The sequence below is a fragment of the Pogoniulus pusillus genome, chromosome Z (genome assembly GCF_015220805.1).
Source record: "Pogoniulus pusillus isolate bPogPus1 chromosome Z, bPogPus1.pri, whole genome shotgun sequence".
Lineage (NCBI taxonomy): Eukaryota > Metazoa > Chordata > Aves > Piciformes > Lybiidae > Pogoniulus > Pogoniulus pusillus.
Window position 1 is genome coordinate 80,363,007 of NC_087309.1, and position 13,145 is coordinate 80,376,151.

General features: G+C 38.7%; 1 non-coding gene across 1 annotated transcript; it reads right to left on the minus strand.

Annotated features, from left to right (window-relative positions):
- Nucleotides 1-11,604: 11,604 nt before the first annotated feature.
- On the minus strand, nucleotides 11,605-11,691 carry TRNASTOP-UCA (transfer RNA opal suppressor (anticodon UCA)). Its single transcript has one exon. It is a non-coding gene; the product is annotated as a tRNA-Sec (tRNA).
- Nucleotides 11,692-13,145: the final 1,454 nt, after the last annotated feature.

The window sequence follows — 13,145 nt, forward strand, 5'->3', positions numbered from 1 at the left end:
TCTGGAGGTAGAGGGGAATAAAGATGGAGATAAAGATTCATCCAGTGAGTCATCCTGAGCTTGTCACTCACCTTAAGACTTCTTCAACAAGGAAGAAAAGAAGAGTAATTGTAGTAGGTGACTTTCTGGGCTTATGGAACAGGTATGAGACTCTGCCTGAAGAACTAGTTGTGAGCAAGGATGAGGGAATGGCCAAAGTACTACCAAGGCTGATTTGCTCCAGGCTGGTCATAAATATTGACCCTCAAAAGAAAAATTGATGAGTCATTGTAATAGGAGACTCTCTGCTGAGGGCAGAGATAGGCAGGATATGCAGACTGAAGTCACTCCATAGGAAGGTCTGCTGTCTCCCCGGTGCACACGTAAAGGATGTCATACAAAAACTTCTCACCCTTGTGAGGCCGTCAGATTATTACCTGCTTCTGGTCTTTCAGGTGGGTAGTGAGCGACAAGAGGCTCACAATCAATTAAAAGAGATTTCACGGCCTTGGGGCAAGTGGTAAAGGGAACAGGAGCTCAGGTTATGGTCTCCTGTATCCCCCTCACATAAATGATGAGTGGGAGAATGTGTAGGAAGAGCTGACAGGTCAGTTCATGGCTTTGAGACTGGTGTTATCGACAGGGCTTTGGGTTTTACAATCAGAGCTCAGTATACAAGTCTCCAGAGCTGTGAGTATCAAACAGATTGCACTTGTCCCAAAGGGGGATAAGGAATCTGGGGCAGGAAATGGCAGGACTCGTGCTTGCCTATGACACAAAGTGGGGCAACACAGCAGGGGCAGAGGGATGGAGTACAGGGCTCTCAAACTGTTGCCGTGAGGCAAGACAGGGACAATGCACCTAAATGCCCTAATGGAATCAAGGGGGATTGACTTAGGAGGGTCTCTGCCATTATCTTCTGTGATTTTGGGAGTGTGGCTGAAGCCTTTGCCAGTGAAGACTGAGATAAAGAAGTCATTGAGAACATTGGCTTTCTCCACACCACTTGTCACCAGTTCTCCCATTTCCTTTCTGAGGTGGCCTACACCTTCCTGAGTCTTCTCTTTGTCATTAATGTACCTGTAGAAACTTTTGCTATTACCCTTGATCTCCCTGGCTAAATTTTATTCTGATTGAGCTTTCGCTTTTCTAACCAGGTCTCTCACTGCTCAGACATCAGATATCTACCATTTCACTTCTAATGCTCATTTCATGAAGAAAGATAAATAATATTATAGAAATAAAAGTTACATAGCAGAACTTGATTTTGAGATGAAGTAATTTATAGCTGAATATATAGATAATAGCTTGTATGGACAGACATTTACAGTTAAGCCAAAAGGATTTCATAAATTATGCAACCAGGTGATTAAGTAAAGCCAACTAGAGATTTTATCCAGTTGATCATAACTACATGTACATGGTGAACAGTATCTAAGACAGGTTTCTTTAGTTATAAATGTTTCTTTGTACAATCACCACAATGGAAGTAGGGCTTCTCTAAGTATCACCATAAAGAACAAAGCAGAAATAACCCCTGGAATGCACAGAGATGTTGTCCTGGAGTCCTGTATACCCCTGAATTGCTCTCCCTCTGTGGTTTGAATGGGAGAGGAAAGGGCACGAACAGACCTCTTTCCATCCCCCTGCCCTGCAGGCATGAAGTGGGTGAGCAAGGGGCCCTTCCGGCACAAGGGGTGCCCCATTCAGTGCCCGCGCTGGAATCAGGCTGTAATTGGCTGTGGTCTTCGTGCCTAGGAAGTGGTAACTCTGCTCTTTGTCTAGGGAGGGTATAAATATTGGGGGACTTCCTGCCTTTGGGGTTCCTGCCTTAGAGATCATGCCTGCCTGAGCGTTTGTGCCTGCCTGAGACTTCTCCCCTGCCCCTCGCCTGGCCTGGATACAGAAAGAGCCCAGTGTTCCCAAGGACTTCTTCACCCATCAACACCTCTTGTGTAGACCTTAACGACCCTTAACGACTCTTCTTTAGCTTCTGAAAGAGAGCTAGAGGACAGGCCGGGACCAAGCCAGCCTGACCGTGAGTTTATTTTGGCTCACCTTTATTATTAAGAAAACGCTATTCATTTAATAGCTAATGCCTTTTCCAACTTCTGACTTCCAAAAATAGTCAGATTATCTATGGCATCCTGTAGATCTTCTCAAAGGAACTGAATTTGGTAATTAAAACTAAGTTAATTTCTGTATATAGTTTTGGGGGCAGGTTTTTGAGAAAATAAAATAACTCTATTTTTGTATAAAATTCCTGACTCAGCCACATTCCTTTCTCCTCAGCTAAGGATTTCTTCCACTGTCCTCAGAAGACTACAGATCCATCCTAAGGGTAAAGTGTGAAACAATGAAAAAACACCGATACATATGTTCATATGTATGAAGATACATATGTTCAAAAGTTCTTCATAATCACATACACAAATCAGTATCTGATAGATTCACAGCATTTCTGAAAGGTGTACAGGAATATAAGCAAAATTATCTCCTGGTAGGTGTAGTGGTTCATAGCTAAGTACATAGAAGCTGTTGATACATGTACTATATAAGTTATAGCTAATCATGAGATAAACAGCACCATAGACAGTTGCTTTGCTTTAGTTACTGTTAAAAAGCATGCAGACAAAGTGAAACTAACCTGACCAACTAAAAAGCCAGGGACAAATTAATAATCTTTAAAACATTTATGTATGTTATGAGGATTTTAGGTAGAGTTCTTGATTATTTTCATTAGATCTACTTTCCAGATCTGATCTTGAATTATAAATCAATACTCAATGTGGGTTTTTGCTCTGCTAACTTTCTGTTTAAGTGAAAATAGTTGATGCATATTTCATATCAATCTATCAATCTTTATTGATCTCTTCTGGCCTCAAGATGCACCAGGAGAGGCTGAGGCTGGACATTAGGAAAAACATTTTCACTGAAAGGACTGCCCTTGGAGATAGTTGAGTCATCATACCTCCATATGTTTAAAGGCCATGTAGATATTATACTTGGGAATACGGCTTGGTGATGGACTTAGTAAAGTAGGGTTTAATGGTTCAGCTCAGTGATCTTAAATGTCTTTTCCAGCCTGAATGGTTCTATGGTTGTAAATGAATCTTTTTTTTTTTTTTTTTTTTACAGGTAGTTGTGATAGCAATATGAATTAACATTATATCAGGGGAAAAAAAAGGAAACAACCGAGCAACTAAAAACCAAAATGACAAAAATTACCTCTGTGTTGTGTAACAAGACCATTCAGTTCTTTAGAAGTGGCTCATTAAGTCTTCTAGTTATGTTATACATAGTCCATAGAAATGAGCTCTTGTTCATTTCCTGTAAGTATTAAACATTTAATTTTAAAAAGTGGTTTTCAAATGTTAGCTTGTTTCACATTGTGCTAAAACTTGGTTTATCTGTATTACAAAGATTAAAACCATTAAATTTAAGTAAACAACAAGTAAAATAGCAAGTAAAAGCACTGCACGTGCTCAGGATCCTAAGAACAGTTATCTATAAAGAAAGCCACACCCTAGAATGCTTGACTATTGCATTATGACATGGAGATTGTAAAAGCAGAATTAGTTCTCAAGCACAAAAAATCAACAAGAATGTTTAAGTCTTCTAACTTCCTGTGAAGGTGAAGATAGTTGATGTGTATTTCACCTTAATGACTGTGTGTAGCTCCTACACATAAATCCTAATGGTTTTGTCAAGAACAATGCCTTATGTTAATCCATGAATTTCTCTAGTAATCTAAAGTAACATAAAAAAATATATATACTTACCTTGTTGAGAAAAAAAAACACAACTAAATAATGCTAGAGACCACAAGAAAATAGGAAAAAATGCAATCCTTTTATACTGTTTGATTTTACCAGACCATACTTTAATTTAAAATCAATTCACAATCTGCTGAAATATGTAGTGGTCATTTAAATGAGAATAATTAGAGAAACGGAGCTTCAAGCTAGAGTTATGCTAAACTATCCACTGGTAATTTCATCTAAAGATGTGTCAGGATGGAAGAAAGACTTCTGCATGTTGTTTACTGAGTTGTTTACTTCTTTCAACCTCTCTGCCTTGTCTGCAATTATGAAATTCCTAGGAAAGGAGATATAAAATATGAAAATGTTAAGCTATGTACAGTCCTGTATTTGCCATCTTTGAGATACAACTGGAAAAAAATGTAAATTAATAATTACTATTATTTTTTAAAGTAGTGTCTTTTAGCATTTTTCATCATGAAAGTATCAGAAGAGCTGTCAAATTTGGCAGTTCACCTACACACAGGAATCCATACCATATTGCAACCTGCTTGGCATGAAACGTTCAGATTGGCTGTGGTTACTCTGAGCCTGCTTCCAAACATGCAGCACTGGCCATAATTTCCATATCTCTTATTTATAGAATTGACCCATGAACTGTGAGTATGTCACAATTCAACTGCCTATCTTGATGACACACCTTAGTCTGGCTTTGCATTTGAACCTTGGGAGTTAGTTTAGTGGAAAGTTTCCATGCATCTAACTTCAGAACACAAAAATGCTGCAGCAACTCTGTAGGTCTCTTTCCTAGTTAGACTATATCACTGTTTATGTTCTTAGGCATTCTCAGACCTTTAAAATTTAGGACAAACCATGCCATATTTTATTGTCTTTACATCAATGTTAGACACATATATAAATCTCAAATGAATGGATAAATTGAATACAGATGTATATTAAGTCACAATTCAGACATTAAATTCTTAAGGTTATTATAAATTATAATTTCATAGAGATGTGCACAGTTAAAGTGGTTGCACAAAGTAAAACTTTTGCTTACAATAATTTTCACTTCTGATAGAGTGGATTTCTTTTGGAGTTTTGTTATGTGTTTTTTTTTTTTTTTGTTTTGTTTTTTTTTTTCCTTCTCTTTTGTTGGGGGGGTTTGGGTGATTTTGTTTTTTGGGTTTTGTTGTTGGTTTTGGGTTGGGTTTTTCTTGTTTGTTTTGGTTTGGTTTTTTTTTCCTGTGGACTATCCCATTACTCGTCTATCACCTATTGCCAACTTCTATATACAATATCTCTTTCTCTAGATCCTCACTCCTCTCTGGTCTAATGACTTTCCTCCTGTCAAGGAGCAACAGATGCAAGCTGCAGCAAAAGAGGTTCCACCACAACATAAGGGGGAACTTCTTTACTGTGGGGGATCACAGAGCACTGGAATAGGCTCCCCAGAGAGGTTATGGAGTGTCCTTCTCTGGAGCCTTTCAAGGCCTGTCTGGATGTGTTCCTCTGTGATCTGTGTTTGACAGTATTGTCCTACTCTGGCAGGGGGGTTGGACTCGATGATCTCCTTGGGTCCTTTCCAAACCCTAACATCCTGAAGATACTACATAAAATACATCCCCTCTTATCTATCTGCATAAATGAGAATGATTCACAGATTAATTTCTCACAGCTGAATTTATGAGACATGTTTTTCACTGGCCATGGTGAGTGTGTCTTGTTCCACCCTAAACTCATCATGAAGGACATTCTCTAGCCCTGTTCGTTTAATCGTGCCTCCCTCCTCATGGAGGTGTCCCTTCTCACTCGCATAGTTGATGTCATATTTCTGCACTGAAAAGGTAATGCAGTTCCCATTTTTCATTAAACACTGATTTCTTTGCTAAAAACAGAGCAGGGTAAAGTGTATTTATTGGAAAAATAGTGTCCGAACACATATCACTTCAAAAAACAGATTCAATAACTCAATTCATGTAGACATAAGAACAATAGGATTTTTAGTCACTGTTGATATAATTTATTCCACTATCCCAGAGTTAAAAATTTACAAAATTTGCTGCCTACTGATTACTGAGCCAACCACAATAGAGTATTTTTAGTGCTTTAAAGAATATTCATTAATTCTGACAACTTCATTGGGGGTTATTCTTGCATATGTGTGTAAAATGGTATTGATTAACTACTAATAATTTCTAACTGTATAATATCAATAACTGTGCACTTGTGTGTTATATTATGTATTTTTGTTTGACTTTATGAAAATAGAATAAGCTATAGTATATTCTATGTACTCTTTCCTGCACAAATATCATTTGCAGCACAAACACAGTGAATGTGAAAAACCAAATGCTGTAGCTTTGACATACAAACACAGTGGATGATAAGTTCCTAAAGAGCATGACATTTGCTAGTCAGCAAGATGCAAGATATAGGTCCTTTTAACTCTGCGTCTTCTCACAACACTCAGGAATACTCATATGCTTTTTAAATGAGTAATAGGTAATTGGTTCTGAAGTGGATTGGTCTTCACAAATACCATCATGCTAAAATTTATATTAAAAGTTGTATAATTTTACCTTACCTACTGCTGCTAAGTTTTAAATTTTCGTATACAGCCAGGTCCCAACATACAACATCTTAAATTTCACTTGTAAATTAAGATGTATGGGATGGGTCTTCAAACACATGATTTACTTGACAGTTGGCAGTCCCTGTAAAAGCTAAAACAGCCTTGCAGCTGCAGAAATATCTTCAAAGTTTAGCTGGGTACTGCATTTTGTTTCTTGGCAAACTACACAAAAACTTCTTACAGTTAATTGTGGATCTGAACTGTCCATAGACAAGGAACAAAACCTGACCTTTTCCTTTCTTATGCATTTGACTGCTTATTAGTCAAACACTTCAAATTAAAAAAAAAATATCCTTTTTTTCCCCTTCCATGCTCTCACTTTCTTTTCTAGCTGTAGTCTGGATTTTTGTAGTTATCAGCTGTGTACGTGATATTTGTGAATATGTGAGTGCACAGTGAGCTGTGTATACACTCTCACACTAAGAACAGAATATGATCCCTTTACCACATTAAATACACTTCCAATGCATTTTTATCCCCCAGTTTTTAGTGGTATATGTCTCTAAATATAAGAAAACGCTGGTTCTTGCTTCACATAAAATAAAATAGAACTACACTTATTATTTTTTTACAAAAGAGCTATTAGAATTCTCCTCAAAGCATCTGTCAGGCAAACTCTGTGTATAGAAGTTGGACGTTCACGACTATGTTGAAATGTGGTGTACGTTATCTAGTGATAAAAGTCTTTTTCCACATTATGTACATCTGAAATATCAAACTGATACTTAACTGGAAATGATGTTGTATACAGCTAAAATCTTCATCCACAGCATATGCACCCTTTAACTGGACTTGAATATTTATCTTTAAAGCACAGATTTTGTTTTTCTTAAGATTTTGGTGGCTTTGTTTTGTTTTGGTTTGGTCGTTTGTTTTTGTTGGTTTATTTTCTGTTAAATTACAGAGGTTTTGAAGGTTTTTTAACATAGATTTAATATGAGGGGCGAGGAAAGTGGGGAAACATCCAAGGTCATTTGGAATAAAATTGAATCAACAATTTCCTAATCTACTGCCTAGTGAAATAATATCACAGAATCCTTTATATCAGCCATAAATATAACACAACTTATCTCATTCTAAATGCCTGAAGGAAACAGCTATAGATTTTAGACATCCATTAGAAGCAAAGGAGAGATTTATTCAAACAGCAACAACTCTTAGAGGTTTCTTTGCATTTTAAAACAACCCATAAACTTTGTCTTAAAAAAGGGTTATAGGATTATCAAGAGCACTGGCTACAAACAATGTTATGCTTTAATTTTGCCCCAGGAAATTCCAGTTTAGAAAGCCCTAGAAGGGGTACATAGATTGTCCAGAGAAATCAGGACTAGGTCAGAGATTGTCTGCCTCCTTGTGAAGCCTGGGAAGAATCAGAAGCCTCAGCAGCTGACAAGACACTGACAGAATTCCCTAAAAGTGTTTCAGGTACTGTCTGAAGCAGTAGCTATCCCCACAAGTTGGGAGATAATTTTTGTGAGTAAATACTTAAAGCCTGTTTTAATTCATCAATTGCCTTCAGCCATAAGCAGAAAGGAGCTTCCCAAGTCCGTCTAATGGACAAGTGGTATAATTAACCACAAGTGGTGTACTGACTGCAGGAACCTTCTCTTCCAGTTCAGTTGAGTTCAATTAATGTTATATTACTGCTAATTATTTGTTCTTGATCCTATGTTATCATCTCCATAATGTTTCCATGACAGTTGCAAAAGAACTTAATAATTATTAAATTTAACGGTCAGGGGTGGTAAGAGTTTTGAATACCAAAATTATTAAACAATATTAATCTTGAAAATACCATCTCACAATCAATTGATTACCCTTCTGCTACATTGTTGCACTTTTCTAGTCAGGCAATTCACTGAAAGAAGAGATTATATTTTCTCAAAGCCTCTTTTAAAATATCCACAATTTCAAATTTGTAGGAAGGCATACATAAAGTTTTTGCCTCATCATCAGGTGCTTGAAAGAACTGCTGTTTGACCTATAGCCTGTACCAAGACAGACCCTGGCAAGTGAGTGAATTAGTTGGGGCAATGAATGAGGCAAGAATTATAAAATATGTAGCAATTTTATTTCCAAAAAGCCCTGCCCACAAACTACATTCAAACTGGTTACATTTGGGTTTTAATTTGGTCAGAAAAATCTTCACAAGGATGCTTATGGGCAATTCATAAATTTAGAAGAATCAGAAAATTGGAAAAGGTCTAGACACATAATGGCTCTTTCCCACTTATAAATAGGCAGCCTGGAGCCCTAGGGAAAATCTGTTCTATTTGCAACAGTGAACTAGAATTTAGTGATAATTCCTCTGCTCCCTTGCAGCAGTGTTGGGACTGCTCATCAGCTTAATAGTCATTTAGAGGCTGCTAGGTCTTCCCAGGCTCCAGCAGGGTGCTGGGAAAGAGGCAGATGCCCTATCACCTGATCCTGGTTCCTCTTGGCACAGAGGTTTGAAGAGGTGCAGACAGGATCTCTTGCAGATATGCAGAGAGCATGATGTCAGTGGCACTTCTTACCACATCATGAGGCACTTAATGCATTCTCCTAGAAAACTTAAGGCACTTAAGTTTCCAGGTAGTTCAAACCCAAAACATCAGGGCTAAGTTGGTCTAAAGCATGAGGCAAAGCAGAACATGTCCAAGCCAAAAACAGTGAGGCAGAGCAGCACACATTAAGCAGTGGCAGCACAATTTCTTGCAACTTAGCTCAATTTATTAATTTGCCTGACTATAATGGCTCCTTTTTTCCAAAGATTCAGTAATCAGAATGGTACTTTGCCAAAATGACCATAGTAGGTGAAACCAGGGCTTGCTTACCTTTATTTAGGCAAGATGCTCACAAGTACATACCTGTGTGTACCTGTTTATCACATTGTGAGGGGAATAATGACCCAAACCTTTGTTTTTCCTCCTGCCCTTGCTTCCCCCATTAGCAGAAAGGTGAGGCAAGCCAGGACATGTTTTAGGCCGATTAGCCTTCCAGGACAGAGACATTCAATATTATCACCTCCTTTCACAAATTCTTCTGTCCTAAAGAGCAGTGAACTGGCTCATTCAAACTATTAGGTAGCTTCCAGATTATAGATTATCTCATCAGAGCATAGATTAGTTACACTGTAATGAGACATACATAGTGCATATAAAAATTAATTTCATGGGATTTGAGTGTCTCAGAAACTTCCTCATACAAAGAGCTTAGATACTTTTACATCTTTTATTACTTATTGTTGCTAAAACTTTTTTTTTTACATCTGAGAAAACTGAAGGTAAAGGAAGATCTAAAGCAACAATCATACTCAGTCAAAATGCATGTCTTCAAATTTAAATTTGAGAGTTTTCAATGCCAAGAATAGCAGAAGTGTTCATGCGTGAAGTGTTTTGATTTGATCAACTATAATTGTGAAACATAGTCCCATAAGCATTACATTTTCAGTCACTGCTATGAAATTATCTATGAGACCACCATTCAAAATGTGTTTGATTTTTCTTTTTTCTTTTTAGCCATTTCTTTCCGTGTTCTTAGGTATGGAAGTTTATAGAAGTAAAATAATCAGTTATAAAGGAATAGGAAGAGAGCTTAATGCTGATTTGTTGTGAATATATAGATTTATGTCTTAGGATCCATGGATTCAGAGAGATACTGCAGTTCTTGAAGATAAGTAATAGTCACTTTGAAATGCCTTTCTGTGAAATGCTGGCTTGTCCTGGAACACTTAAGAGCCTGTGAATTTGAAGCAGCTTAGAAGTATTGCTGATCTAGAACAAATAAATCAAGAATTTAACACTAAATTAAAATATTCAGATGCTGCACCGGCTTATAAATATCAAAACACCTCCACACTTGCTTGTTCACATTAGTGCTGTCAGGCATTATAAATAGAAAATTGAGATTGTTCTGAACTGAAATTCTAAGATCACCTTAATAATGTACTTAAATATGTGTTAATGCCACTTGCTTAGAAGTTATAAATCTAAATCCACATCTAAGATGGCAATGTTGGTGAAAAAATTGTCGGTTTATGGATAGCTGTCAAAAATCAATGTTAGGTGCAGAGGTAAATAAGCATAACTTGTTTTTCACAGCAGCTTCCACCCAGAGAGATCTTTTAACTTTCTCTTAGCAATTTTGACATTTTATAATATCTGTAACAAAACAAGAGGTTCTTACTAAATATAAGTATATTGTTTTTCCTTGAGGACATTCAAGCAGAAAAGCAGGTTGGCCACAGAGACCCTTCAGGCTTCGTACTTGGAGATTTGCCAGACTTTGAAAAAATACTGAATTATATTATTTCCATTAAAAAATCCATAGACAATAATTTTGTTCAAAGGAGATAGATTTTATCAACACAGACACCAGCAGCAATTACTCAAACCAAGCCTAAGGTAGGCAACTGCAAACCACATTATTTTTTTTTAAGTATAAATCTAATTTCATACAATTTATTTCTTTCCAAAGTTGCCAAATAAGACAGCTGGTACATATCTTGTTCCATTTTTCCTGGCTAGTGCTGGTTACCAAATTACATTTCTTCTTTATGGACAACAGCATTTATCAGCTGTCCAGATAATCCATCAAATTAAGTGGGGAGAGAGTTTATCTTGCTGTGCATGTGCTGTGAAATTACAATGGAAGTGGAACAAGTCTTGTTCTAGGCATAGAATCATAGAATGCTCTAGGTTGGAAGGAACTTCAAGGATCATGCAGTTCCAACCCTTTGCCATAGGCAGGGACACCTCCCACTAGAACAAGTTGCTCAAGGCCTCATCCAACCTAGCCTTGAACACTTCCAGGGGGACAGCAACCACAACCTCCCCGGGCAACTTGTTCTAGTGTTTCACCACCCTTACTGGAAAGAGCTTTTCCCTAACATCTAATTTAAGTCTCACCTCTGCCAGTTCAAACCTACTACCCCTTGTCCTGTCATTACAAGACCTTGTAAATAGTTCATCCCCAGCTTTCCTGTAGGTCCCCTTCAGATATTGGAAGGCCACTATAAGGTCTCCCCAAAGCCTTCTTTCCTCCAGACTGAAGAGCCCCATCTCTCTCAGCCTGTCTTCATAGCAGAAATGCTCCAGCCCTCTGATCATCTTTGTGGCTCTCCTCTGCGGAAGAATTTCTTGCTGTATTGCCTCAATAAAGCATACTGTACTACATGCAGGTAACTCATATTGAGTCTTCTCGTCAGTAGCCATATCCTGCCTCTGCTGGCTTCCTGTGACTGCAGGGCGCCCAAACGATGGAATTGAACCACTCTATAACTAGACAGCTATGGGTTTGAAACCTGCACCCCATACCACTGAAGGTCATTTGGACCACAGTGGTGAAAGCAACGAGATCTGACCACTAGACCACCTGAGACCCAATAAGGACTTTAACAATGCTTCAACTTGCGGTGGTAAGGAAACCAGCAGAAAGAAGGACGGATCGGAAAAGTAGGTGGTCCCATTCTGGGAAAAGCCGTAAAAGCAGGTGGTCTCACTCCAGGAAAAGCCATAAAAAACAAGCGGCCATAGGGGTACATTGGATAAAGCAGGTGACCATAGGGGTGCACTGGATAAACAGGCAGCCCATAGGGAAAAGCCGTGAAGAGCAAAAGCTGAATTAACTGCTGTGGTCAGACCATGGATAAAGAAGTGACATTGTCTCTCTTATTCAGCCTTTTGAAAAAGCGGGGAGTTGCAGTGGGAAAAGGGGACTTTGTGCAATAGATCCCTATGATTTTTAGCCCAGAGACCTGGAGAGAAGTGAGACACACTGTTGTTACTGATGGTAAAGACCTTAAAATCGCTCAAAGGCTTGATTCCACTTGGCGAGACGTAATAAATACCTTAAGGGACATGAAAGCCAACCGTCAGGTCACTATGGCTCCCATGCGTGACCAGGCAATGCCCCAACCAGCAGTTAGTAATAGTGGCTGCTGTAAGCACTCAGCCAGCAAAAGCGCCAAAAGCTTCCTTAGTTTGAAAAGTTTTCAGAACTACTGCAGCTGTGCGTGCTGCACTAATTTACTGAGTGCTGTGACCCTGATACAGCACCTTTTACATGCGGTTGCCAGGGTCCAGTTTGCCATCTGAAAATTCAGCCCCCCCACCATGCCCCCACCATCAGTGTGCAATACAGGATGGAGATTCTTCACTTTTAAAAGGAAAAGGAAGTAAAGAGACAGAGGGACTAACAGCAGAGAAAAAGAGAAAGCAGAGGCAACCACACACAGGAAACTGGACACCAACCCCTTGTCCAGTGACAAGAGCCTCAGGAAAAGCAGTCCCGGATCCACCCTTACCATCCCCCACACCTCGTAGCCACCCCCCCAGACAATACACCCCGCAGAAGACACCTGATAGAGCTACCTGACAAGACTTCTGCAGTTAGGAAGCTGAGCCTGGGATGGGGGTCTATAGAACTCCTGCCATGCTGCTATCGGTGTAGGGGGCAGGAGTGGGGATGTTGCGGAGGCAGGGAATCAAAGTGGCCGACTCAGGAATTTTTATACAAAAATAGAGTTGTTTTATTTTCCCAAAAGCCCGCCCCCAAAAACTATATACAAAATTAATTTAGTTTTAATTATCAGATTCAGTTGCCTTGAGAATATCTACAGGGATGACATCGATAATCTGACTATTTTGGAAGTCAGAAGTTGGAAAAGGCTTTAGCTATTAAATTATAGTGTTTTTCTTACTTAATAATAAAGCTGAGCTGAGCCAAAATAACTCATAATCAGGCTGACTTCGTCGTGCAGCCTGTCCCTCTGTTCCCTTTCAGCAGCT